Source organism: Mustelus asterias, chromosome 14 (assembly GCF_964213995.1).
Source record: "Mustelus asterias chromosome 14, sMusAst1.hap1.1, whole genome shotgun sequence".
In the NCBI taxonomy this organism is placed as follows: Eukaryota; Metazoa; Chordata; class Chondrichthyes; order Carcharhiniformes; family Triakidae; genus Mustelus; species Mustelus asterias.
This window is the reverse complement of record NC_135814.1, coordinates 3,429,057-3,454,377: the sequence shown is the minus strand read 5'-3', so window position 1 is coordinate 3,454,377 and position 25,321 is coordinate 3,429,057. Positions and strand designations below refer to the sequence as shown.

The 25,321-nt window shown below is 45.7% G+C and overlaps 1 protein-coding gene across 2 annotated transcripts in view; it reads left to right on the top strand.

Moving 5' to 3' along the window:
• The first annotated feature begins 319 nt into the window (after positions 1–319).
• The window catches only part of LOC144503452 (C-X-C chemokine receptor type 2-like), a 28,345-nt gene continuing 3,343 nt past the window's right edge, over positions 320–25,321 (top strand). The window contains exons 1-2 of one of the 2 annotated variants that reach the window (XM_078227778.1): positions 320–468; positions 14,664–15,032. The gene's annotated coding sequence lies outside the window, so the exon portion shown is untranslated. The remainder of the gene's footprint in view (positions 469–14,663; positions 15,033–25,321) is intronic. The other variant, XM_078227779.1, reaches the window with a different exon arrangement.

Here is a 25,321-nt window from a genome sequence, read left to right as displayed (position 1 = left end):
TCCCCTTATTAATCATGAACCTATCTATCTCTGTCTTAAAGACACTCAATGACCTGGCCCTCTACAGCCTTCTGCGGCAAAGAGTTCCACAGATTGAACAAACTACAGTAATGTTGCAATTTCTGTTCGCAAGCTAACTTTGCTGGTGTGGTGTGTAATATTTACTCATGGAGCGACTGTCTGTAAGCTGTGGGATTTTCTCCAGCATGCTTGAGTCACTTTTTGTGCGTATTCTGCATTTTCTCCTTTAAATTTCTTAATGCCTTGCAACATGCTTCTCAAGTTACAGAACATATATTGTTGTTTGTCAGGCCAAACCACACACTGGACAGCCTTTTCTCTGGTGCAGCTCATGTTACTAAACATTGTAGAATCCTGTGAGTGAGTCCTTCTTGTGTCTGGCACATTAGATAGCCAAGAAAATCATTTTTATCAACTTACAAAGAAACTCCAATCACCTTTGTGAAGGTATGTTGATTTTAATTATTCACAGACATGTTCTGTATTATTTACACAATATATGTTAGTCAGTTACTGTAATTATTTATGATACGTACTTTTCTGACATCAATCATTCTAAGATTAGTTACAGCCAGGAGATCAATAAAACTAAATAGAGGGAAATAAATTTTGGGAAGAGAAACAAGGGAAGAAAATGGATTTTGTTTGCTTGATGATTGATATTGCCTGGCACTGCACACAGATCCTGAGAATAAATATTTCATTACAATGTCTGGCACAGCGGCACAGTGGTTAACACTGCTGTCTCACAGCGCCAGGGTCCGGGGTTCGATTCTGGCCTTGGGTGGTTGTCCATGTGGAGTTTGCATGTTCCCCCTGAGTCTGCATAGGTTTTGTCTGGGTGCTCCACTTTCCTACCACGCTCCAAAGATGTGCAGGTTACGTGAATTGGCCATGCTCAACTGTCCTTTAGTGCCTCAAGGTGTGCAGGTTAGTTGTATAGGCCACATTGAGGGAGAGATTATTGTCATTGCACCAGTTCAGCAGATTCTCTATCTTATTCCTGGACTCTGTCTCGTCATTGTTTGAGATCTGACCCACTATGGTGGTGTTACAAGCAAACTTGAAAATCGAGTTGAATGGGAATTTGGCCACACCGTGATAAGTGTATAAGGAGCATAGTAGGGGGCTGAGGACACAGCCTTGTTGAAGGCTGAGCTGCAGTCAATAAATAGGAGCTGAATTTGAATTGGCATGGATAGAACATAGAACAGTACAGCACAGAACAGGCCCTTCGGCCCACGATGTTGTGCCGAACTTTATCTGAAACCAAGATCAAGCTATCCCACTCCCTATCATCCTGGTGTGCTCCATGTGCCTATCCAATAACCGCTTAAATGTTTCTAAAGTGTCTGACTCCACTATCACTGCAGGCAGTCCATTCCACACCCCAACCACTCTCTGCGTAAAGAACCTACCTCTGATATCCGTCCTGTATCTCCCACCACGAACCCTATAGTTATGCCCCCTTGTAATAGCTCCATCCACCCGAGGAAATAGTCTTTGAACGTTCACTCTATCTATCCCCTTCATCATTTTATACACCTCTATTAAGTCTCCCCTCAGCCTCCTCCGCTCCAGAGAGAATAGCCCTAGCTCCCTCAACCTTTCCTCATATGACCTACCCTCCAAACCAGGCAGCATCCTGGTAAATCTCCTCTGCACTCCTTCCAGCGCTTCCACATCCTTCCTATAGTGAGGTGACCAGAACTGCACACAATATTCCAAATGTGGTCTCACCAAGGTCCTGTACAGTTGCAGCATAACCCCACGGCTCTTAAACTCCAACCCCCTGTTAATAAAAGCTAACACACTACAGGCCTTCTTCACAGCTCTATCCACTTGAGTGGCAACCTTTAGAGATCTGTGGATATGGACCCCAAGATCTCTCTGTTCCTCCACAGTCTTCAGAACCCTACCTTTGACCCTGTAATCCACATTTAAATTTGTCCTACCAAAATGAATCACCTCACATTTATCAGGGTTAAACTCCATTTGCCATTTTTCAGCCCAGCTTTGCATCCTATCTATGTCTCTTTGCAGCCTACAACAGCCCTCCACCTCATCCACTACTCCACCAATCTTGGTGTCATCAGCAAATTTACTGATCCACCCTTCAGCCCCCTCCTCTAAGTCATTAATAAAAATCACAAAGAGCAGAGGACCAAGCACTGATCCCTGCGGCACACTGCTAGCAACCTGCCTCCAATCCGAAAATTTTCCATCGACCACCACCCTCTGTCTTCGGTCAGACAGCCAGTTGCCTATCCAATCGGCCAACTTTCCCTCTATCCCACACCTCCTCACTTTCATCATAAGCCGACCATGGGGGACCTTATCAAACGCCTTACTAAAATCCATGTATATGACATCAACTGCCCTACCTTCATCAACACACTTAGTTACCTCCTCAAAAAATTCTATCAAATTTGTGAGGCACGACTTGCCCTTCACGAATCCGTGCTGACTATCTCGGATTAATCCGCATCTTTCTAAATGGTCGTAAATCCCATCCCTAAGGACCCTTTCCATCAATTTACCAACCACCGAAGTAAGACTAACCGGTCTATAATTACCAGGGTCATTTCTATTCCCTTTCTTAAACAGAGGAACAACATTCGCCATTCTCCAGTCCTCTGGCACCATCCCCGTGGACAGCGAGGACCCAAAGATCAACGCCAAAGGCTCTGCAATCTCATCCCTTGCCTCCCAAAGAATCCTAGGATACATTTCATCAGGCCCAGGGGACTTATCGACCTTCAGTTTATTCAAAACTGCCAAGACATCCTCCCTCCGAACATCTATTTCCTCCAGCCTATTAGCCTGTAACACCTTCTCTTCCTCAAAAACATGGCCCCTCTCCTTGGTGAACACTGAAGAAAAGTATTCATTCATCACCTCGCCTATCTCTACTGACTCCATACACAAGTTCCCACTACTGTCCTTGACCGGCCCTAACCTCACCCTGGTCATTCTTTTATTCCTCACATAAGAGTAAAAAGCCTTGGGGTTTTCCTTGATCCGACCCGCCAAGGACTTCTCATGTCCCCTCCTAGCTCTCCTAAGCCCCTTTTTCAGCTCATTCCTTGCTAACTTGTAACCCTCAATCGAGCCATCTGAACCTTATTTCCTCATCCCGACATAAGCTTCCCTCTTCCTTTTCACAAGACATTCCACCTCTTTTGTGAACCATGGTTCCCTCACTCGGCCATTTCCTCCCTGCCTGACAGGAACATACCTATCAAGGACATCCAGTATTTGTTCCTTGAAAAAATTCCACTTTTCATTAGTTCCTTTCTCTGACAGTTTCTGTTCCCAACTTATGCCCCCTAATTCTTGATGATCAGAAGGTGTTTCACTCCAGGTATGATTCAAGTGACCCACTTTTATCAAACAAAGCTTATTTAAAAACACAATTAACATATAATAAAAAGAATTAGCATAACTTTTTCCCAGGGTGGAAGAGTCAATTACTAGGGGGCACAGGTTTAAGGTGTGAGGGACAAGGTTTAAAGGAGATGTATGAGGCAAGTTTTTTACACAGAGGGTGGTGGGTGCCTGGAACTCGCTGCTGGGGGAGGTAGTGGAAGCAGATATGATAGTGGCTTATAAGGGGCGTCTTGGACAAATACTTGAATAGGATGGGAATAGAGGGGTATGGTCCCCGGAAGGGTAGGAGGCTTTGTTTCAGATGGGCAGCATGGTCGGTGCAGGCTTGGAGGGCCGAAGGGCCTGTTCCTGTGCTGTAATTTTCTTTGTTTTTTGTTCTTTTACCAATCACAAGATTTAAACGTAACATAACATAAACCTTAACAGCTAACTATCTATATTGTTCCAAGTCAAAAACCATCCCATAGTCAGACACCCTTCTCTAGACTTGACACGGAAAGCAAGTATGCTCAGGTGATGCTAGGTTTGCAGCTTTTTAACGCCTGCTGTGAATTGTTGCTTTGAATGTTGGATTAAATCTCTGAGGTTTCACAGTCCCGGAACTTTCAGCACAGAGAGAGTGAAACATCTCACCCGTGGCAAATTCAAATCTAAAAACTTAGGGTCCAGGCTACCTTCATAAAACACCTTTGAGTTTCTGGCCTGGATCTTAACATCCTCAATGGTTCAGCCAGGGTTCTGAGGTTTGGGATGTGCATTGTACAATAGTTCACAAGTCCCAGAAAGGTTTGTTGGAATTTTGTGTTTCAGATGCCTCTGCTATTGCCTTATCCTGTCTTCATATGGATTGATTCTGCTGCTTATGAGTTATAATCATAGAGTCATAGGGATATGCAGCACGGAAGCAGGCCCTTCGGCCCAACTCGTTCATGCTGACCAGGTTTCCTAAACTGAACTAGTCCCATTTGCCTGCATTTTGCCCATATCCCTCTAAACTTTTCCCATTTATGTTATCTGTCCAAATGTCTTTTAAATGTTGTAATTGTATCCACCTCTACCACTTCCTCTGGCAGCTCATTCCATACATGCACCACCCTCTGTGTGAAAAAGTTGCTCCTCATGTTCCTTTTAAATCTTTCCCCACTCACCTTAAACTTAACCCCTCTAGTTTTGAACTCCCCTACCCTGGGGAAAAGACTTAGAGTATTCACCTTATCTCTGCCCCTCATGATTTTATAGACTTCTATAAGGTCACCCCTCATCCTCCTACGCTCCAGGGAAAAAAGTCCCAGCCTATCCAGCCTCTCCTTATAATTCAAATGTTCCAGTCCCGCTAGCATCCTTGTAAATCTTTTTTGCATCCTTTCCAGTTTAAGAACATCCTTCCTATAGCAGGGAGACCAGAATTGCGCACAGTACCCCAAATGTGGCCTTACCAATGTCTTGTACAGTTGTAACATAACATAACATCCGAACTCCTGTACTCAATGCTCTGCCCGCTGAAGGCAAGTGTGCCAAAAGTCTTCTTCGCCTCGCTATCTACCTGTGATGGCACTTTCAAGGAACTATGTACCTGCTCCCCGAGGTCTCTCTGTTTGACAACACTCCCCAGGGCCCTACCATTAACTGTCTAAGTCCTAAGAACATAAGAACATAAGAAATAGGAGCAGGAGTAGGCCATCTGGCCCTTCGAGCCTGCCCCGCCATTCAACAAGATCATGGCTGATCTGAAGCGAATCAGTTCCACTTACCCGCCTGCTCCCCATATCCCCTAATTCCCTTATCGATCAGAAAACTATCTACCCGTGATTTAAACATATTCAACGAGGAAGCCTCCACCACTTCAATGGGCAGAGAATTCCAGAGATTCACTACCCTCTGAGAGAAGAAGTTCCCCCTCAACTCTGTTCTGAACCACCCCCCCCTTATTTTGAGGCTGTGCCCTCTAGTTCTGGTTTCCCTTCTAAGTGGAAAGAATCTCTCCACCTCTACCCTATCCAGCCCCTTCATTATCTTATATGTCTCTATAAGATCACCCCTCATCCTTCTAAACTCCAACGAGTACAGACCCAATCTGTTTAATCTCTCCTCATAAGCTACACCCCTCATCTCTGGTATCAACCTGGTGAACCTTCTCTGCACTCCCTCCAAGGCCAATATATCCTTTCGCAAATAAGGGGACCAAAACTGCACACAGTGTTCCAGTTGCGGCCTCACCAGTGCCTTGTACAGTTGCAGCAAGACCTCCCTGCTTTTATATTCTATCCCCCTCGCGATAAAGGCCAACATTCCATTCGCCTTCTTGATCACCTGCTGCACCTGCAGACTGAGTTTTTGCGATTCGTGCACAAGGACCCCCAGGTCCCTCTGCACAGTCGCATGATGTAATTTTTCTCCATTTAAATAATACTCCAATTTACTATTATTTCTTCCAAAGTGGATAACCTCACATTTGCTAACGTTATATTCCATCTGCCAGATCCTCGCCCACTCGCTCAGCCTATCCAAATCTCTCTGCAGACTTTCTGCGTCCTCCACGCAATTCGCTTTCCCACTCACCTTCATGTCATCAGCAAACTTGAATACCCTAGATTCAGTCCCCTCCTCCAGATCATCTATGTAAATGGTAAACAATTGAGGCCCCAGCACCGATCCCTGCGACACGCCACTGGTCACCAACTGCCAACCAGAAAAGCACCCATTTATCCCAACTCTCTGCTTCCTGTTAGATCCTGCCTTGGTTTGTCTTACCAAAATGCAACACCTCGCATTTATCTGAATTGAGCTCCATTTGTCATTCCTCGGCTCACTGGCCCAGTTTATGCCGAATGAAAGTTATCTCTGGCAAGACCCAGAAAGTACTTTTCTGCATTTACTAACTGCAATCTAACCAATACCAATCTCTACCTCTCATGTTCTTCCTCTCTACTGCCTCCTTGAATAATAAGTTATTGGTTGTTTGTGAGATGCTGTGGTTTCACTTTATGAATATTGTGTTGGCAAATCTCTGGTGCCGTATTGATCTCAAATCTTGTATCATGGAATGGGGCAGTTCAAGAAGGCAACTCATCACCACCTTCTAAGGGCATTTACAGATGGGCAATGAATGCTGTCCGAGCCAGTGAAGCCCGCATCCATGAATAAATGAAAAGAAGTAAAGTCCACAATGAATGACAGAATTTGTCACCTCCCTTGAATCAGGATGAAGCTTCAGGTGGCATTCCCATTTTTAGAAAATACCTTGTTTGATGACAACTCTTGAAGCCTTCATCCAAAGTGAGAATTGGTTGAACTTTTCTCTGTGCAATTTCATTCATTTCTCACATATCAACACACAGTCTGACATCAGCATTTGGTCTTGGCATGGTCAAAACAGGCTCACCCAAGGTGTTAGAGTCAGAGCATCAGAAAGGTTTACAGCATGGAAACAGGTCCTTCGGCCCAACTTGTCCATGCTGCCCCTTTTTTAATCCTAAACTAGTCCCAATTGACTGCATTTGGCCCATATCCCTCTATATCCATCTTACCCATGTAACTGTCTAAATGCTTTTTAAAAGACAAAACTGTACCTGCATCTACTACTACCTCTGGCAGCTCGTTCCAGACACTCACCACCCTCTGTGTGAAACAATTGCCCCTCTGGACCTTTTTGTATCTTTCCCCTCTCACCTTAAACCGATGCCCTCTAGTTTTAGTCTCCCCTACCTTTGGGAAAAGATATTGACTGTCTACCTTGTCTATGCCCCTCATTATTTTATAGACCTCTATAAGATCATCCCTCAGCCTCCTACGCTCCAGAGAAAAAAGTCCCAGTCTGTCCAGTATCTCCTTATAACTCAAACCATCAAGTCCCGGTAGCATCCGAGTAAATCCTTTCTGCACTCTTTCTAGTTTAATAATATCCTTTCTATAATAGGGTGACCAGAACTGTACACAGTATTCCAAGTGTGGCATTACCAATGTCTTGAACAACTTCAACAAGACATCCCAACTCCTGAATTCAATGTTCTGACCAATGAAACCAAGCATGCATTTTGGAAGAAATAATGTAGGGAGGAGTTATACAATAAATGGCAGAGTCATCAGGAGTATAGAAACACAAAGGGACCTAGGTGTGCAAGTCCACAAATCCTTGAAGGTGGCAACACAGGTGGAGAAGGTGGTGAAGAAGGCATATGGTATGCTTGCCTTTATAGGATGGGGTATAGAGTATAAAAGCTGGAGTCTGATGATGCAGCTGTATAGAACGCTGGTTAGGCCACATTTGGAGTACTGCGTCCAGTTCTGGTCGCCGCACTACCAGAAGGACGTGGAGGCGTTAGAGAGAGTGCAGAGAAGGTTTACCAGGATGTTGCCTGGTATGGAGGGTCTTAGCTATGAGGAGAGATTGGGTAAACTGGGGTTGTTCTCCCTGGAAAGACAGAGAATGAGGGGAGATCTAATAGAGGTGTACAAGATTATGAAGGGTATAGATAGGGTGAACAGTGGGAAGCTTTTTCCCAGGTCGGAGGTGACGATCACGAGGGGTCACGGGCTCAAGCTGAGAGGGGCGAAGTATAACTCAGATATCAGAGGGACGTTTTTTACACAGAGGGTGGTGGGGGCCTGGAATGCGCTGCCAAGTAGGGTGGTGGAGGCAGACACGCTGACATCGTTTAAGACTTACCTGGATAGTCACATGAGCAGCCTGGGAATGGAGGGATACAAACGATTGGTCTAGTTGGACCAAGGAGCGGCACAGGCTTGGAGGGCCGAAGGGCCTGTTTCCTGTGCTGTACTGTTCTTTGTTCTTTGTTCTTTGTTATGCCGAATGCCTTCTTCACCACCCTGTCCATCTGTGACTCCACTTTCAAGGAGCTATGAACTTGTACCCCTAGATCTGGGTGGGATTGTGGTTGGTGCAGATTCGATGGGCCGAATGGCCTCCTTCTGCACTGTAGGGTTTCTATGATTTTTCTATGATTTTCTATGATCTCTTTGTTCTATAACTCTCCCCAACGCCCTACCATTAACTGAGTAAGTCCTGCCCTGGTTCAATCTACCAAAATGCATCACCTCGCATTTATCTAAATTAAACTCCATCTGCCATTCATCAGCCCACTGGCCCAATTGATCGAGATCCCATTGCAATCCTAGATAACTTTCTTCACTGTCCACTGTGCCACCAATCTTGGTGTCATCTGCAAACGTACTAACCATGCCTACTAAATTCTCATACAAATCATTGATAAAAATGACAAATAGCAGTGCACCCAGCACTGATCCCTGAGGCACACCACTGGTCACAGGCCTCCAGTTTGAAAAACAACCACTCTCTGTCTTCTGTCATCAAGCCAATTTTGTATCCATTTGGCACCCTGGATCCCGTGAGATTTAACCTTAAGCAACAACCTACCATGTGGTATCTTGTCAAAGGCCTTGCTAATGTCCATGTAGACAACATCAACTGCACTGCCCTCATCTACCTTCTTGGTTACCGCTTCAAAAGACTCAATTAAATTTGTGAGACATGATTTTCCATTCACAAAGCCATGCTGACTGTCCCTAGTCAGTCCTTGCATCTCTAAATGCTTGCAGATCCTGCCTCTCAAAATACCTTCTAACAACTTACCCATTACAGATGTGAACCTCACCAGCTTGTAGTTCCCAGGCTTTTCCCTGCAGCCCTTCTTAAACAAAGGCACAACATTTGCCACTCTCCAATCTTCAGGCACCTCACCTGTGACTAGCAATGATTCAAATATCTCTGCTAGGGTCTTGCAATTTCCTCCCACAATGTCCTGGGATACATTTCATCAGGTCCCGGGAATTTATCTACCTTGGTGCACTTTAAGGCTTCCAGCACCTCCTCCTCTGTTATATGTACAAGAAATCACTATTTATTGTTGGTCCTTCAAATAGCTAGATGATGTCTTGGTCAATTAATTCCTTGAACTTTGCTTCAACGCTCTTTCTCGACCAAGAAGGTGTTCAGAATATAGACCGAGCTACAGGCCTCGCGTTCTCATGAATGGTTAATCCCAATTCACGGTTGTGTAATATCCTTGAAACAGTGGAGCAAACTTTGTGAATTCAGAGAATTCACTTTCAATCGAATGTGTCGCATCTCCAAGGCTCAGTCAGTTTCTCAGCTCAGGAAAGGTTCTGCATTCTCCTCAATCACTATGAGTTCTACCTCTACATTCTGACCCTCAATTCGCAAATTCACAATGAAGCATCCAAAACTTTGGAGTGAGCTTTTAGATAGGGCTTTTTGACAAATTTCCGAGATATCCACTTAATTTTCTTTGTGTTCAGTTCCTCCCATAGTGCTCTGTAGATGACACTGATGTCATTGCCCGAATCTACAACAATCACCGGAACTTTCTCGTGATTACTGCCATTGACCGGAAACATGTCAGCATTGTCATTTATGCCCTCACTCTCTGCATCTTCTTCAACTTGTCTCAGTTGTGCTACTTTCCGTTCTCTTTCCTTTATGCCAGGCTTCCCTCTCTGTTCAACTTCTACATTTCTTGGGAAGATGGCATTTGCCCTCATATTTTCTGCATATCTTTCTGTTGGCAGGGTCGCAGTTGTGTATTCAGGGTCTAAATGTTTTTGGGGAATTATCCATTCTCCCAAAGTAAACTGCTTCAGAGCGTAGCTTGTTAAAGCCAATATTATTTATTTAGTTATAGCTCTATGGTCTTAGGAACCTGGATGAAATTGTCTCAGAAATTGGCAATGTTTGATTTTGGGTGGGGAAGTGGCATTTAGTCCCCCCGATGGCAACTGTGGCTTTTCCCCCCATATAGTACAGCACTTGGTGAAGGAACGTTACAGCCATGGGTTGGACACTGGATCAGTGATAGGTGGCCTCTGATTTTCCCGTTCACCATCAGTTCAGTGCTTCAGTGATCTGGGCACCATATTTAAAGGCCTCCCCTGTACACAGCAGGTGCTCTTTGGAATTTGCTGGAAATTCATGGCTGCCAGAGCCAGGAAACATTCAGCACTTAGAATTAGCACTCCTCCCTTGAGCACTCCTCCCTGGATGGTGTGATGTGATGTACTCGACCAAAGCTCGAGATGGAGGCCTGCGACAAAGGTGACAAATGCAGCAAGGGTGGCCGCAGTGGTCATCACCAACACCCGGCAAAAAGGGATAGTTATCCACTGCTGCTAGAGAATGAATGACGTCCTCTATTACTTTAGGATAAGTCACTCTTCTCATCACTCACAATTCACCTGACGAAGGGGCAGTGCTCCGAAAGCTCATGATTCCAAATCAACCTGTTGGACTTTAACCTGGTGTTGTGAGACTTCTTGCTGAATTCACAAACTCACAAACCCATTACATGGCCACAGGAATATCATTCCAAAGAAGCCAAAGAAGCAAATCTGCGTGTTTCCCAACTGGAAACAGTGGATAAACAGGGATATCCACTGCTTGCTGAAGTCCAGGTCTGACCCTGACCTATACAAGAAATGATGTGCAGATGCCGGCGTTGGACTGGGGTAAACACAGTAAGAGTCTTAACAACACCAGGTTAAAGTCCAACAGGTTTATTTGGTAGCAAATGCCATTAGCTTTCGGAGCGCTGCTCCTTCGTCAGATGGAGTGGAAAGCTTCTCTCAAACAGGGCACAGAGACACAAAATCAAGTTACAGAATACTGATTAGAATGCGAATCTCTACAGCCAACCAGGTCTTAAAGATACAGACAATGTGAGTGGAGGGAGCATTAAGCACAGGTTAAAGAGATGTGTATTGTCTCCAGACAGGACAGCCAGTGAGATTCTGCAAGTCCAGAAGGCAAGCTGTGGGGGTTACTGATAGTGTGACATAAACCCAACATCCCGGTTTAGGCTGTCCTCATGTGTGCGGAACTTGGCTATCAGTTTCTGCTCAGCGACTCTGCGCTGTTGTGTGTCGTGAAGGCCGCCTTGGAGAACGCTCACCCGAAGATCAGAGGCCGAATGCCCGTGACCGCTGAAGTGCTCCCCAACAGGAAGAGAACAGTCTTGCCTGGTGATTGTTGAGCGGTGTTCATTCATTCGTTGTCGTAGCGTCTGCATGGTCTCCCCAATGTACCATGCCTCAGGGGCATCCTTTCCTGCAGCGTATCAGGTAGACAACGTTGGCCGAGTTGCAAGAGTAGGTACCGTGTACCTGGTAGATGGTGTTCTCACGTGAGATGATGGCATCCGTGTCGATGATTGGTCAAACCTGTATCCGAGGTCACCATCGCAGACATCAGAGCAGCCTTCTCAAAAGTCAACCCACGGAAAGCATCTGGCCCGGATGGGGTACCTGGAGACGACCACTCAGATCCTGTGCGCATCAGCTAGCGGGGGTATTCGCAGACATCTTCAACCTCTCTTTCCACCAATCTGAGGTCCCTACCTGCTTCAAGAAAACGACCATTATCCTGGTACCAAAGAAAAGCCAGGCAGTGTGCCTTAATAATTATCATCCGATGGTTCTGACATCCATCATTATGAAATGCTTCAAAAGGTTCGTCATGGCACAAGTCAATTCCTACCTCCCAGGTTGCCTGGATCCACTACAGATCGCCTGTCACCACAACAGGTCCACAGCAGACGCCATCTCCCTGGCCCTGCGCTCAACACTGGAACACCTAGATAACAAAGACACTTATGTCAGACTCCTATTTATTGACTACAGCTCAGCCTTCAACACCATTATTCCTATGAAACTCATCTCCAAACTCCATGGCCTGGGCCTCGGCTCCTCCCTCTGCGACTGGATCCGAGACTTCCTAAACCACAGACCGTAATCAGTAAGGATTGACAACAACACCTCCTCCACGATCATCCTCAACACTGGTGCCCCACAAGGCCGTGTCCTTAGCCCCCCCTACTATACTCCTCTTACACCTATGACTATATGGCCAAATCCCCCTCCAACTCGATTTTCAAGTTTGCTGATGACATCATTGTGGTGGGTTGGATCTCAAACAATAACGAGACAGAGTACAGGAATGAGATAGAGAATCTGGGGAACTGGTGCGGCAACAATAATCTCTCCCTCAATGTCAACAAAATGAAGGAGATTGTCAGCGACTTCAGGAAGCGTAAAGGAGAACATGTCCCTGTCTACATCAATGGGGGATGAAGTAGAAATAGTCGAGAGCTTCAAGTTGTTAGGTGTCCAGATCACCTGTCCTGTCCCTCCATGCCAGCTATAGTTAAGAAAGCCCACTAACGTCTCTATTTGATAAGGTTCACCATGGTAGGCTTCTGCAGAAAATGCAGATGTATGGGATTGGGGGTGATCTAGGAAATTGGATCAGGAATTGGCTAGCGGATAGGAAACAGAGGGTGGTGGTTGATAGTAAATATTCATCATGGAGTGCGGTTACAAGTGGTGTACCTCAGGGATCTGTTTTGGGGCCACTGCTGTTTGTAATATTTATTAATGATCTGGATGAGGGTATAGTTGGGTGGATTAGCAAATTTGCTGATGACACCAAAGTCGGTGGTGTGGTAGACAGTGAGGAAGGGTGTCGTAGTTTGCAGGAAGACTTAGACAGGTTGCAAAGTTGGGCCGAGAGGTGGCGGATGGAGTTTAATGCGGAGAAGTGTGAGGTAATTCACTTTGGTAGGAATAACAGATGTGTTGAGTATAGGGCTAACGGGAGGACTTTGAATAGTGTGGAGGAGCAGAGGGATCTAGGTGTATGTGTGCATAGATCCCTGAAAGTTGGGAATCAAGTAGATAAGGTTGTTAAGAAGGCATATGGTGTCTTGGCGTTTATTGGTAGGGGGATTGAATTTAGGAGTCGTAGCGTTATGTTGCAACTGTACACAACTCTGGTGCGGCCGCACTTGGAGTACTGTGTGCAGTTCTGGTCCCCACATTACAGGAAGGATGTGGAGGCTTTGGAGAGGGTGCAGAGGAGGTTTACCAGGATGTTGCCTGGTATGGAGGGGAGATCCTATGAGGAGAGGCTGAGGGATTTGGGATTGTTTTCGCTGGAAAGGCGACGGCTAAGAGGGGATCTTATTGAAACATATAAGATGATTAGAGGTTTAGATAGGGTGGATAGTGATAGCCTTTTTCCTCTGATGGAGAAATCCAGCACGAGGGGGCATGGCTTTAAATTGAGGGGGGGTAGTTATAGAACCGATGTCAGGGGTAGGTTCTTTACCCAGAGGGTGGTGAGGGATTGGAATGCCCTGCCAGCATCAGTTGTAAATGCGCCTAGTTTGGGGGCGTTTAAGAGATCCGTAGATAGGTTCATGGACGAAAAGAAATTGGTTTAGGTTGGAGGGTCACAGTTTTTTTTTTAACTGGTCGGTGCAACATCGTGGGCCGAAGGGCCTGTTCTGCGCTGTAATGTTCTATGTTCTATGTTCTATTTTCTCAGGAGGTTAAGGAAATATGGCATGTCCACTACAACTCTCACCAACCTTTACAGATGCACCATAGAAAACATTCTTTCTGGTTCACAGCTTGGTATGGCTCCTGCTCTGACCTAAGACTGCAATAAACTACAAAGGGTCGTGAACAAAGCCCAGTCTATCACACAAAATAGCCTCCCATCCATTGAGAATGTCTATCTACACTTCCCGCTGCCTTGGAAAAGCAGCCAGCACAATCAAGGACCCCACACACCCAGACATACTCTCTTCCACCTACTTGGACCTACCTCGCATTAAGTTGATCTTCCTCTACACCATAGCTATGACTGTAACACTGCATTCTGCACTCTCTTCTTTCCTTCTCTATGTACAGTATGCTTTGTCTGTATAGCGCGCAAGAAACAGTATACTAATACATGTGACAATGATAAATCCAATCAAATCAAATCAAAATCAAATCTTTCAATGCCACCTCGAAGGACACCATCACTAAATCTCCCACACACATCTTCATTTCCCATGCGGGTCATGTCCTCATCATGTCCCTGGTCCTACTCACCGTCCACACCTACCTTATCATCTGTCCTGGCATGCGTCCTGCTTACCTATTCTTCATCTGTCTTCATGGGACAAGATGGCATTCACCAAGAGGGAGAGATCCATGAGGGATGCCAGAACTGAAAGTCCTCATGGATTTTGAGGGCAGAGCCATTCAGCCGGCGAGGGGGGAATGTGGACCGTTCTGTGCTGATGGTGAATTCAGCAGAGCTCAGCCAGTGAAGATGCAGCACTGCAGCATTGATTAGACTACAATGCTGTGAGTGATGTCTCCTGTTTCTCAGGTCCTTGACATGTACTAATGACCTTTCCTTACTTTTTCAGGCACATCTGGGAAACAGCTGAGGGGGTTCACGAGCCAGGTCCTTGCTCCAGCCCTGGGAGCAGCATGGACCATGAATTCACACATCCCAAATTAGAAGAGCCAACACATTGCTCATCCACACCCTCCACCGGCAGGGAGACACACACCTGAGTGGGACCTTGTCCAAGGGCAACCTCTGGGTTACAATCTGTGAGCACATCACACTAGTTATAGAACAAAGAGATCTAGGGGTACAGGTTCATAGCTCCTTGAAAGTGGAGTCACAGGTGGACAGAGTGGTGAAGAAGGCATTCGGCATGCTTGGTTTCATTGGTCAGAACATTGAATTCAGGAGTTGGGACGTTTTGTTGAAATTGTACAAGACATTGGTAAGGCCACACTTGGAATACTGTGTACAGTTCTGGTCACCCTATTATAGAAAGGATATTATTAAACTAGAAAGAGTGCAGAAAACATTTACTAGGATGCTACCGGGACTTGATGGTTTGAGTTATAAGGTGTAAGGGGAAGTTTTTGCTTCCTACCAGCATAAAAGACAAGCAGACATGAGTACAGTACAAAAGGCAACACAAGCTTTATTCCCTGTCCAAAATAACAAACCACAGGCCTGGGGGAACACAGCTGCTCGCCAACTGCTTCCCCTGGCCAGTGTGCGCTTTACAATTTATAGGGTTTTGAACTTCGCGCCAAGCGTATGGTAATGGGCTCATTCAAAGCGGTTGCTGATAGCATGAATGGGACCCACGTGGGTTATTGTCATTTACTACAAGTTACGCGATCAGTACCTGCTAAAACAATCAGCAATTAACACACAGCGGTGACACAATAGCGAAGTATTGAAAAGCCAGTATAGATAGGTGGGGTTGATCTGTGGCTAATGGTGAAGTGATCCTATTTCCCCGGGCCGATCTCTTTCTGGAGAGTTCCCTTTGTGATTTGAACTCTTTGTATAATCTAATCATAGAAACCCTACAATGCAGAAACAGGCTCATTCGGCCCATCAAGTCTGCACCGACCACAATCCCACCCAGGCCCTACTCCTATATCCCTACACGTTTACCCGCTAATCCCTCTAACCTACGCATCCCAGGACACTAAGGGCAATTTTAGCATGGACAATCAACCTAACCCGCACATCTTTGGACTGTGGGAGGAAACCGGAGCACCCGGAGGAAACCCACGCAGACACGAGGAGAATGTGAAAACTCCACACAGACAGTGACCCAAGCCGGGAATCGAACCCAGGTTCCTGGAGCTGTGAAGCAGCAGTGCTAACCACTGTGCTACCGTGCCGCCCCAGTTGAGCTATTGTCTATGTTTCCCTGCGTGGAGTCTAAAATGATTAAAACTGTCTGTAGTGATTAGAGGGTGCAAGGAACCTCTCCATGAGTCATCGCATTGCTGTGAGCTGCTGACAATATTTCCATCATTCATTGCTGGGCAAAATAGATTCGGTATAAACGCGTAAAAATGTCCATGATATTAAGCATAAAAGTCGTCCCCTTCATAAGGAGAGGCTGGATAGACTGGGACTTTTTTCATTGGAGCGTAGGAGGCTTAGGGATGATCTTATAGAGGTCTATAAAATAATGAGGGGCATAGATCAGCTAGATAGTCAATATCTTTTCCCAAAGGTAGGGGAGACTAAAACTAGAGGGCATAGGTTTAAGGTGAGAGGGCAGAGATGCAAAAGGGTCCAGAGGGGCAATTGTTTCACACAGAGGATGGTGAGTGTCTGGAACAAGCTGCCAGAGGCAGTGGTAGAGGTGGGTACAATTCTATCTTTTAAAAAGCGTTGAGACAGTTACATGGGTAAGATGGGTATGGAGGGATATGAGTCAAGCGTGGGCAATTGGAACTAGCATAGGGGTTAAAAAAGGGGCAGCATGGACAAGTTGGGCTGATGAGCCTGTTTCCATGCTGTAAACCTCGATGACTCTATGACCTGATCCACAGCAGGCGGTGGCAGGGACATCCCAGGTGCCGGCACTCATCGGATTACTGGAATCTGCTGAGCCCGAGTCAGATAACAAACCTCTAGACTCTGTCATGCCTGTAGCTGGAGCTCCAGAGGCAAGGCCAAGGAAAATCAGGAAGGGATGTCTGGTGCATTCCTTAGATTGCAAGGCTCCATGGAGGAGTCTGTCTTCAGATTGAGATGATTGCACTGACAGGCCAACGCACCAAGGTCACAATGGTAGCGTGGTGGCTGCCACATAGACCTTGGTCCAAGACCTCTGTCCTGCACAGCTATGGGTGGCACCATGGCACAGTGGTTAGCACTGTTGCCTCACAGAGCCAGGGACCCAGGTTGAATGGCCTCTGTCTGCACTGTAGGGATTCTAGGAGAAACAGCGGCCTTGTGCTATTATTGCTAGGCCATGAATCCAGAAACTCAACTAATGTTCGACGGATCTGAGTTCGAATCCCATCACGGCAGCTGGTGGAATTTGAATTCAATAAAAATAAAATCTGGAATTAAGAATCTACTGAATCTACTCGAAAAAGTGAGAGGGCATGGGATCCAAGGGGCTGCTGCCCTGTGGATCCAGAACTGGCTTGCCCAAAGGAGGCAGAGAGTGTGTATAGATGGGTCTTTTTCTAATTGGAGGTCGGTCACCAATGGTGTGCCCCAGGGATCTGTTCTGGGACCCTTGCTGTTTGTCATTTTCATAACTGACCTGGATGAGGAAGTGGAGGGATGGCTTGGTAAGTTTGCCGACGACACGAAGGTTGGTGGGGTTGTGGATAGTCTGGAGGGATGTCAGAAGTTACAGAGGGACATAGATAATATGCAAGACTGGGCGGAGAAGTGGCAGATGGACTTCAACCCAGATAAATGCGTAGTGGTCCATTTTGGCAGGTCGAATGGGATGAAGGAGTACAATATAAAGGGAAAGACTCTTAGTACGGTAGAGGATCAGAAGGACCTTGGGGTCCGGGTCCACAGGACTCTGAAATCGGCCCCGCAGGTGGAGGAGGTGGTTAAGAAGGCGTATGGTGTGCTGGCCTTTATCAATCGAGGGATTGAGTTTAGGAGTCCGGGGATAATGATGCAGCTATATAAGACCCTCGTCAGACCCCACTTGGAGTACTGTGCTCAGTTCTGGTCGCCTCATTACAGGAAGGATGTGGAAAAGATTGAAAGGGTGCAGAAGAGATTTACAAGGATGTTGCCTGGATTGAGTGGCATGCCTTATGAGGATAGGCTGAGGGAGCTCAGTCTTTACTCCTTGGAGAGACGTAGAATGAGAGGAAACCTAATAGAGGTATATAAGATGTTGAGAGGTATAGATCGGGTGGACTCTCAGAGGCTTTTTCCCAGGGTGGAAATGTCTGCTACGAGAGGACACAGGTTTAAGGTGCTGGGGGGGTAGGTACAGGGGAAATGTTAGGGGGAAGTTTTTCACACAGAGGGTGGTGGGCGAGTGGAATCGGCTGCCGTCAGTGGTGGTGGAGGCAAACTCAATAGGGTCTTTTAAGAGACTCCTGGATGAGTACATGGGACTTAATAGAATGGAGGGTTATAGGTAGGCCTAAAAGGTAGGGATATGTTCGGCACAACTTGTGGGGCCGAAGGGTCTGTTTTGTGCTGTAGTTTTCTATGTTTCTATGTTTCTATCATGAAACCATTGTCAATTGTCGGAAAAACCCATCAGGTTCACTAATGTCCTTTAGGGAAGGAAATGGTTAGAGCAGGGACAGGAATGGTTGTTGCAGGTTCCGGGGTTTAGATGTTTTAGTAATAGCAGGGAAGGTGGGAAAAGAAGGGGAGGTGTGGCATTGTTTGTCAAGGACAGTATTACAGTGGCAGAAAGGACGTTTGATGAGGACTCGTCTACTGAGGAATAATGGGCTGAGGTTAGAAACAGGAAAGGAGAGGTCACCCTGTTGGGAGTTTTCTATAGGCCTCCGAAAAGTTCCAGAGATGTAGAGGAAAGGATTGCAAAGATGATTCTGGATAGGAGCGAACGTAACAGGGTAGTTGTTATGGGGGACTTTAACTTTACAAATATTTACCGGAGGGGTCAGTTTTTGTCCAATGTGTGCAGGAGGGTTTCCTGACACAGTATGTAGATAGGCCAACAAGAGGCGAGGCCACACTGGATTTGGTACTAGGTAATGAACCAGACCAGGTGTTAGATTTGGAGGTAGGTGAGCACTTTGGTGACAGTGACCACAATTCGGTTACGTTTACTTTACCGATGGAAAGGGATAGGTATATACCAAAGGGCAAGAGTTATAGCTGGGGGAAAGGAAATTATGATGCGATTAGGCGAGATTTAGGATGCATAGTTTGGGGAAGGAAACTGCAGGGGATGGGCACAATCAAAATGTGGAGCTTGTTCAAGGAACAGCTACTGCGTGTCCTTGATAAGTATGTACCTGTCAGGCAGGGAGGAAGTGGTCGAGCGAGGGAACCGTGGTTTACTAAAGAAGTTGAATCTCTTGTGAAGAGGAAGAAGGAGACTTATGTAAAGATGAGACATGAAGGCTCAGTTAGGGCGCTTGAGTGTTACAAGTTATGATGTGGAGATGCCGGCATTGGACTGGGGTGAACACGGTAAGAAGTCTCAGAACACCAAGTTAAAGTCCAACAGGTTTATTTGGTAGCAAATACCATAAGCTTTCGGAGCAAACTTGATTCTGCAACTTGATTTTGTCTGTTTGCACTGTTTGAGAGCACATTTCCACTCCATCCGACGAAGGAGCAGTGCTCCGAAAGCTTATGGTATTTGCTACCAAATAAACCTGTTGGACTTTAACCAGGTGTTGTGAGACTTCTTACCGTGTTACAAGTTAGCCAGGAAGGACCTAAAGAGAGAGTTAAGAAGAGCCAGGAGGGGACATGAGAAGTCTTTGGCAGGTAGGATCAAGGAAAACCCTAAAGCTTTCTATAGGTATGTCAGGAGTAAAAGAATGACTAGGGTAAGATTAGGGCCAGTCAAGGACAGTAGTGGGAAGTTGTGGGTGGAGCCTGAAGAGATAGGAGAGGCGCTAAATGAATATTTTCTGTCAGTATTCACGCAGGAAAAAGACAATGTTGTCGAGGAGAATACTGAGATACAGGTTATTGGACTAGACGGGATTGAGGTTAATAAGGAGGAGGTGTTAGCAATTCTGGAAAGTGTGAAAATAGATAAGTTCCGCGGGCCGGATGGGATTTGTCCCAGGATTCTCTGGGAGACTAGGGAGGAGATTGCAGAGCCTTTGGCTTTGATCTTTGTGTCGTCATTGTCTACAGGAATAGTAAGAAGTTTAACAACACCAGGTTAAAGTCCAACAGGTTTATTTGGTAGCAAAAGCCACACAAGCTTTCGGAGCTGCAAGACCCTTCTTCAGGTGAGTGGGAATTCTGTTCACAAACAGGGCATATAAAGACACAAACTCAATTTACATGAATAATGGTTGGAATGCGAATACTTACAACTAATTAAGTCTTTAAGAAACAAAACAGCATGAGTGGAGAGAGCATCAAGACAGGCTAAAAAGATGTGTATTGTCACCAGACAAGACAGCCAGTGAAACTCTGTGGGGGTTACAAATAGTGGGACATGAACCCAATATCCCGGTTGAGGCCATCCTCGTGTGTGCGGAACTTGGTTATCAGTTTCTGCTCAGCGACTCTGCGCCGTCGTGTGTCGTGAAGCCTGCCTTGGAGAACGCTTACCCGAATATCAGAGGCCGAATGCCCGTGACCGCTGAAGTGCTCCCCAACAGGAAGAGAACAGTCTTCCCTGGTGATTGTCGAGCGGTGTTCATTCATCCGTTGTCGCAGCGTCTGCATAGTTTCCCCAATGTACCATGCCTCGGGACATCCTTTCCTGCAGCGTATCAGGTAGACAACGTTGGCCGAGTTGCAAGAGTAGGTACCGTGTACCTGGTGGATGTTACACGACGGCGCAGAGTCGCTGAGCAGAAACTGATAGCCAAGTTCCGCACACACGAGGACGGCCTCAACCGGGATATTGGGTTCATGTCACACTATTTGTAACTCCCACAGTTGCGTGGACCTGCAGAGTTTCACTGGCTGTCTTGTCTGGAGACAATACACATCTTTTTAGCCCCTGTCTTGATGCTCTCTCCACTCATGCTGTTTTGTTTCTTAAAGACTTGATTAGTTGTAAGTATTCGCATTCCAACCATTATTCTGTAAATTGAGTTTGTGTCTTTATAAGCTCTGTTTGTGAACAGAATTCCCACTCACCTGAAGAAGGGGCTTGCAGCTCCGAAAGCTTGTGTGGCTTTTGCTACCAAATAAACCTGTTGGACTTTAACCTGGTGTTGTTAAACTCCTTACTGTGTTTACCCCAGTCCAACGCCGGCATCTCCACATCATGACTACAGGAATAGTGCCAGAAGACTGAGGATAGCAAATGTTGTCCCCTTGTTCAAGAAGGGGAGCAGAGACAACGCTGGTAATTATAGACCGGTGAGCCTTACTTCTGTTGTGGGCAAAGTATTGGAAAGGATTATAAGAGATAGGATTTATAATCATCTAGAAAGGAATAATTTGATTAGGGATAGTCAACATGGTTTTGTGAAGGGTAGGTCGTGCCTCACAAACCTTATTGAGTTCTTTGAGAAGGTGACCAAAGAGGTGGATGAGGGTAAAGCAGTTGATGTGGTGTATATGGATTTCAGTAAAGCGTTTGATAAGGTTCCCCACAGTAAGCTATTGCAGAAGATACGGAGGCATGGGATTGAGGGTGATTTAGCGGTTTGGATCAGGAATTGGCTAGCTGTCAGAAGACAGAGGGTGGTGGTTGATGGGAAATGTTCATCCTGGAGTTCATAAGAACATAAGAACATAAGAAATAGGAGCAGGAGTAGGCCATCTAGCCCCTCGAGCCTGCCCCGCCATTCGATAAGATCATGGCTGATCGGAAGTGGATCAGTTCCACTTACCCGCCTGATCCCTATAACCCCTAATTCCCTTACCAATCAGGAATCCATCTATCCGTGATTTAAACATATTCAACGAGGTAGCCTCCACCACTTCAGTGGGCAGAGAATTCCAGAGATTCACCACCCTCTGAGAGAAGAAGTTCCTCCTCAACTCTGTCCTAAACTGACCACCCTTTATTTTGAGGCTGTGCCCTCCAGTTCTAGTTTCCTTTCTAAGTGGAAAGAATCTCTCCACCTCTACCCTATCCAGCCCCTTCATTATCTTATAGGTCTCTATAAGATCCCCCCTCAGCCTTCTAAATTCCAACGAGTACAAACCCAATCTGCTCAGTCTCTCCTCATAATCAACACCCCTCATCTCCGGTATCAACCTGGTGAACCTTCTCTGCACTCCCTCCAAGGCCAATATATCCTTCCGTAAATATATTGGGGACCAATACTGCACACAGTATTCCAGCTGCGGCCTCACCAATGCCCTGCACAGATGCAGCAAGACATCCCTGCTTTTATATTCTATCCCCCTTGCGATATAGGCCAACATCCCATTTGCCTTCTTGATCACCTGTTGCACCTGCAGACTGGGTTTTTGCGACTCATGCACAAGGACCCCCAGGTCCCTCTGCACAGCAGCATGTTGTAATTTCTTTCCATTTAGATAATAATCCAATTTGCTATTATTTCTACTAAAGTGAATAACCTCGCATTTGTTAACGTTATACTCCATCTGCCAGATCCTCGCCCACTCACTCAGCCTGTCCAAATCTCTCTGCAGACCTTCTACGCCCTCCACACGTTCAGTTACTAGTGGTGTACCACAAGGATCTGTTTTGGGGCCACTGCTGTTTGTCATTTTTATAATTGACCTGGATGAGGGCATAGAAGGATGGGTTAATAAATTTGCAGATGACACTAAAGTCGGTGGAGTTGTGGACAGTGCAGAAGGATGTTGCAGGTTACAGAGGGACATAGATAAGCTGCAGGGCTGGGCTGAGAGGTGGCAAATGGAGTTCAATGCGGGAAAGTGTGAGGTGATGTACTTTGGAAGGAGTAACAGGATTACAGAGTACTGGGCTAATGGTAAGATACTTGGTAGTGTGGATGAACAGAGGGATCTGGGTGTCCACATGCATAGATCCCTGAAAGTTGGCACCCAGGTTGATAGGGTTGTTAAGAAGGCATACGGAGTGTTAGCTTTTATTGGTAGAGGGATTGAGTTTCGGAGCCAGGAGGTCATGTTGCAGCTGTACGAAACTCTGGTGCAGCCGCACTTGGAGTATTGCGTACAGTTCTGGTCATCGCATTCTAGGAAGGATGTGGAAGCATTGGAAAGGGTGCAGAGGAGATTTACCAGGATGTTGCCTGGTATGGTGGGAAGGTCTTATGAGGAAAGGCTGAAGGACTTGAGGTTGTTTTCGTTAGAGAGAAGAAGGTTAAGAGGTGACTTAATAGAGGCATACAAGATGATCAGAGGATTAGACAGGGTGGATAGTGAGAGCCTTTTTCCTCAGATGGTGATAGCTAACACGAGGGGACATAGCTTTAAATTGAGGGGTGATAGATATAGGACAGATGTTAGAGGTAGGTTCTTCACTCAGAGAGTAGTAAGGGCATGGAATGCCCTGCCTGCAGCAGTAGTGGACTCGCCAACATTAAGGGCATTTAAATGGTCATTGGATAAACATATGGATGATATTGGAATAGTGTAGGTTAGATGGGCTTTAGATTGGTTTCACAGGTCGGCGCAACATCGAGGGCCGAAGGGCCTGTACTGCGCTGTCATGTTCTATGTTCTATCTGCCATCCTTACCTGGTCTGACCTACATGTGACTCAAGAGCCACAACAATGTGGTTGACTCTTAACTGCCCTTGGGCCACTCGGGATGGATAAGCCAGCGATGCCCATGTCCCATGAATGAATAACAATGAATAACAATAAAAGATAGACACAGGGCTGCCAGCTGCTGTGGTGAGTGAGAGGACTTACCGGTAACTTAAAGAAGGTGTTCAGCCCCTGAGGTTGATGAAGACTGCAGCAAAGACTAGTTACATATACTGTAGAAGCCAAAAAGGTAGGAATGACCACAGTCCCTGTGAGTTACAGACAGCAGTTGGCACAGTTACTGGTGTCCACTGATCAACACTGATTGTGATGTCAGGCCAAGGACCAAGTTTAATGGGCGTGATTGACTCCAGGAGATTAAATTGGAGATCTTTGAGATCATTGAATTATAGAATCCTTGCAGTGCAGAAAGAGGCCATTTGGCCCATTGGGTCTGCAGCAACCCCCCTCTCCCAACAGAGCATCAGAGATCAAAGAAGGGGGTTTGCACAAGGTCATTAGGAAGTACCGAGTGCTGTAAGTGTTAACATTGTGAAAGTATTCTGTGTATTAATCTGCTTGTAAATAAACTGTTAGTTTGTTATATACTAACTGGTAGTTGCCAATCCTTGCAGTTACCACATTAGGTAAAAGAAGTAAACTGCTCTGTAATTGGAAAGTCTGCAAGAGTCACTGGAGCTGTCATTGGAGTCTCACTTGACCTGAAACATGACACCCACATGGACTGAAAAGTGGGGAAACCGCTCGATAACGGACGGTGCAAACTGGGATGAAATTCGTCAAGACATTAAAATTTATATATAATGAGAAGAAACATGTGGCTGGCACAGATCCATTGGGTCCTACCTCAATCTGTCAAGAACCCCACTGATGTTACAAGCGAGGGTATCCCAAAACCCAGAAGGGTAACTTGGAACACTGGTTCTAAGTGGTGTATATTTTTGATTCGGTAAATGTGAGAAAAGATATGCAAACCAGTCAACCTTGTAAAGAGTATTTAATAAAAGAAAACACAGAACAAGAAATACTATAATACACTACAATAGTAAACTTAGCTATAATAATGGCTATAAACAATGATCTCATGAAATTAACACTTGTTCCCAACTACCTACATTTCCCGAACACTGAGAAATGTCCCCTTTCTCAAACAACATCTAAAATTATATAATCTTTGAACTAAATCCATCACATAGTTACCATCCACAGGTAAATTTCCAGGTTTGGCAAGACCTGCAGTTCAGTGCAACAGTTCTTCTTTGTTTGGGTTATTTTTAACAATAGCCTTTTCACTGCCTTGTCTTTTTGGGGGAGGGAGCCTGCTTTCTCCACCTTGGTGTGGTTATGGTAGTAGATGCTTCTCTGTTGCTATATCAGCTATCCTCCTATGGTTATACCCATGCATGTGGAACTTGGCTATCATCCGGCCTCAGCCGGGATCTTGGGTTCATGTCACTCTATCTGTAACCCCCACCATTTGGCCTGGGTTTGCAAAGTCCTACTAACAGTTCTGGCTTGAGACAATTCACACCTCTTTAACCTGTGATTATCTCTCTCTCCACTCACACTGACTGTACCTGTAAAGACTTGATTACCCTGTAAAGACTCGCGTTCCAACCATTATCTTGCAATTGTGTCTTTGTCTATGTATGCCATGTTTCTGAAACCTACCTTTCCACTTACTTGATGAAAGAGCAGTGCTCCGAAAACTCGTGTTTCTAAATAAACCTGTTGGACTTTAACCTGGTGTTGTGAGACTATTTAATTAGTCAAATAGGGCAAATCCAAACTTGATCATTGCATTCCTTTCCAAATACTCACCAACAATATTTAGGATTGTGGATTTAAAGAGTTTGCAATAAGTCCTCACTGACATATCCGCTGTGAATTTCTTCAAAACAATTCATA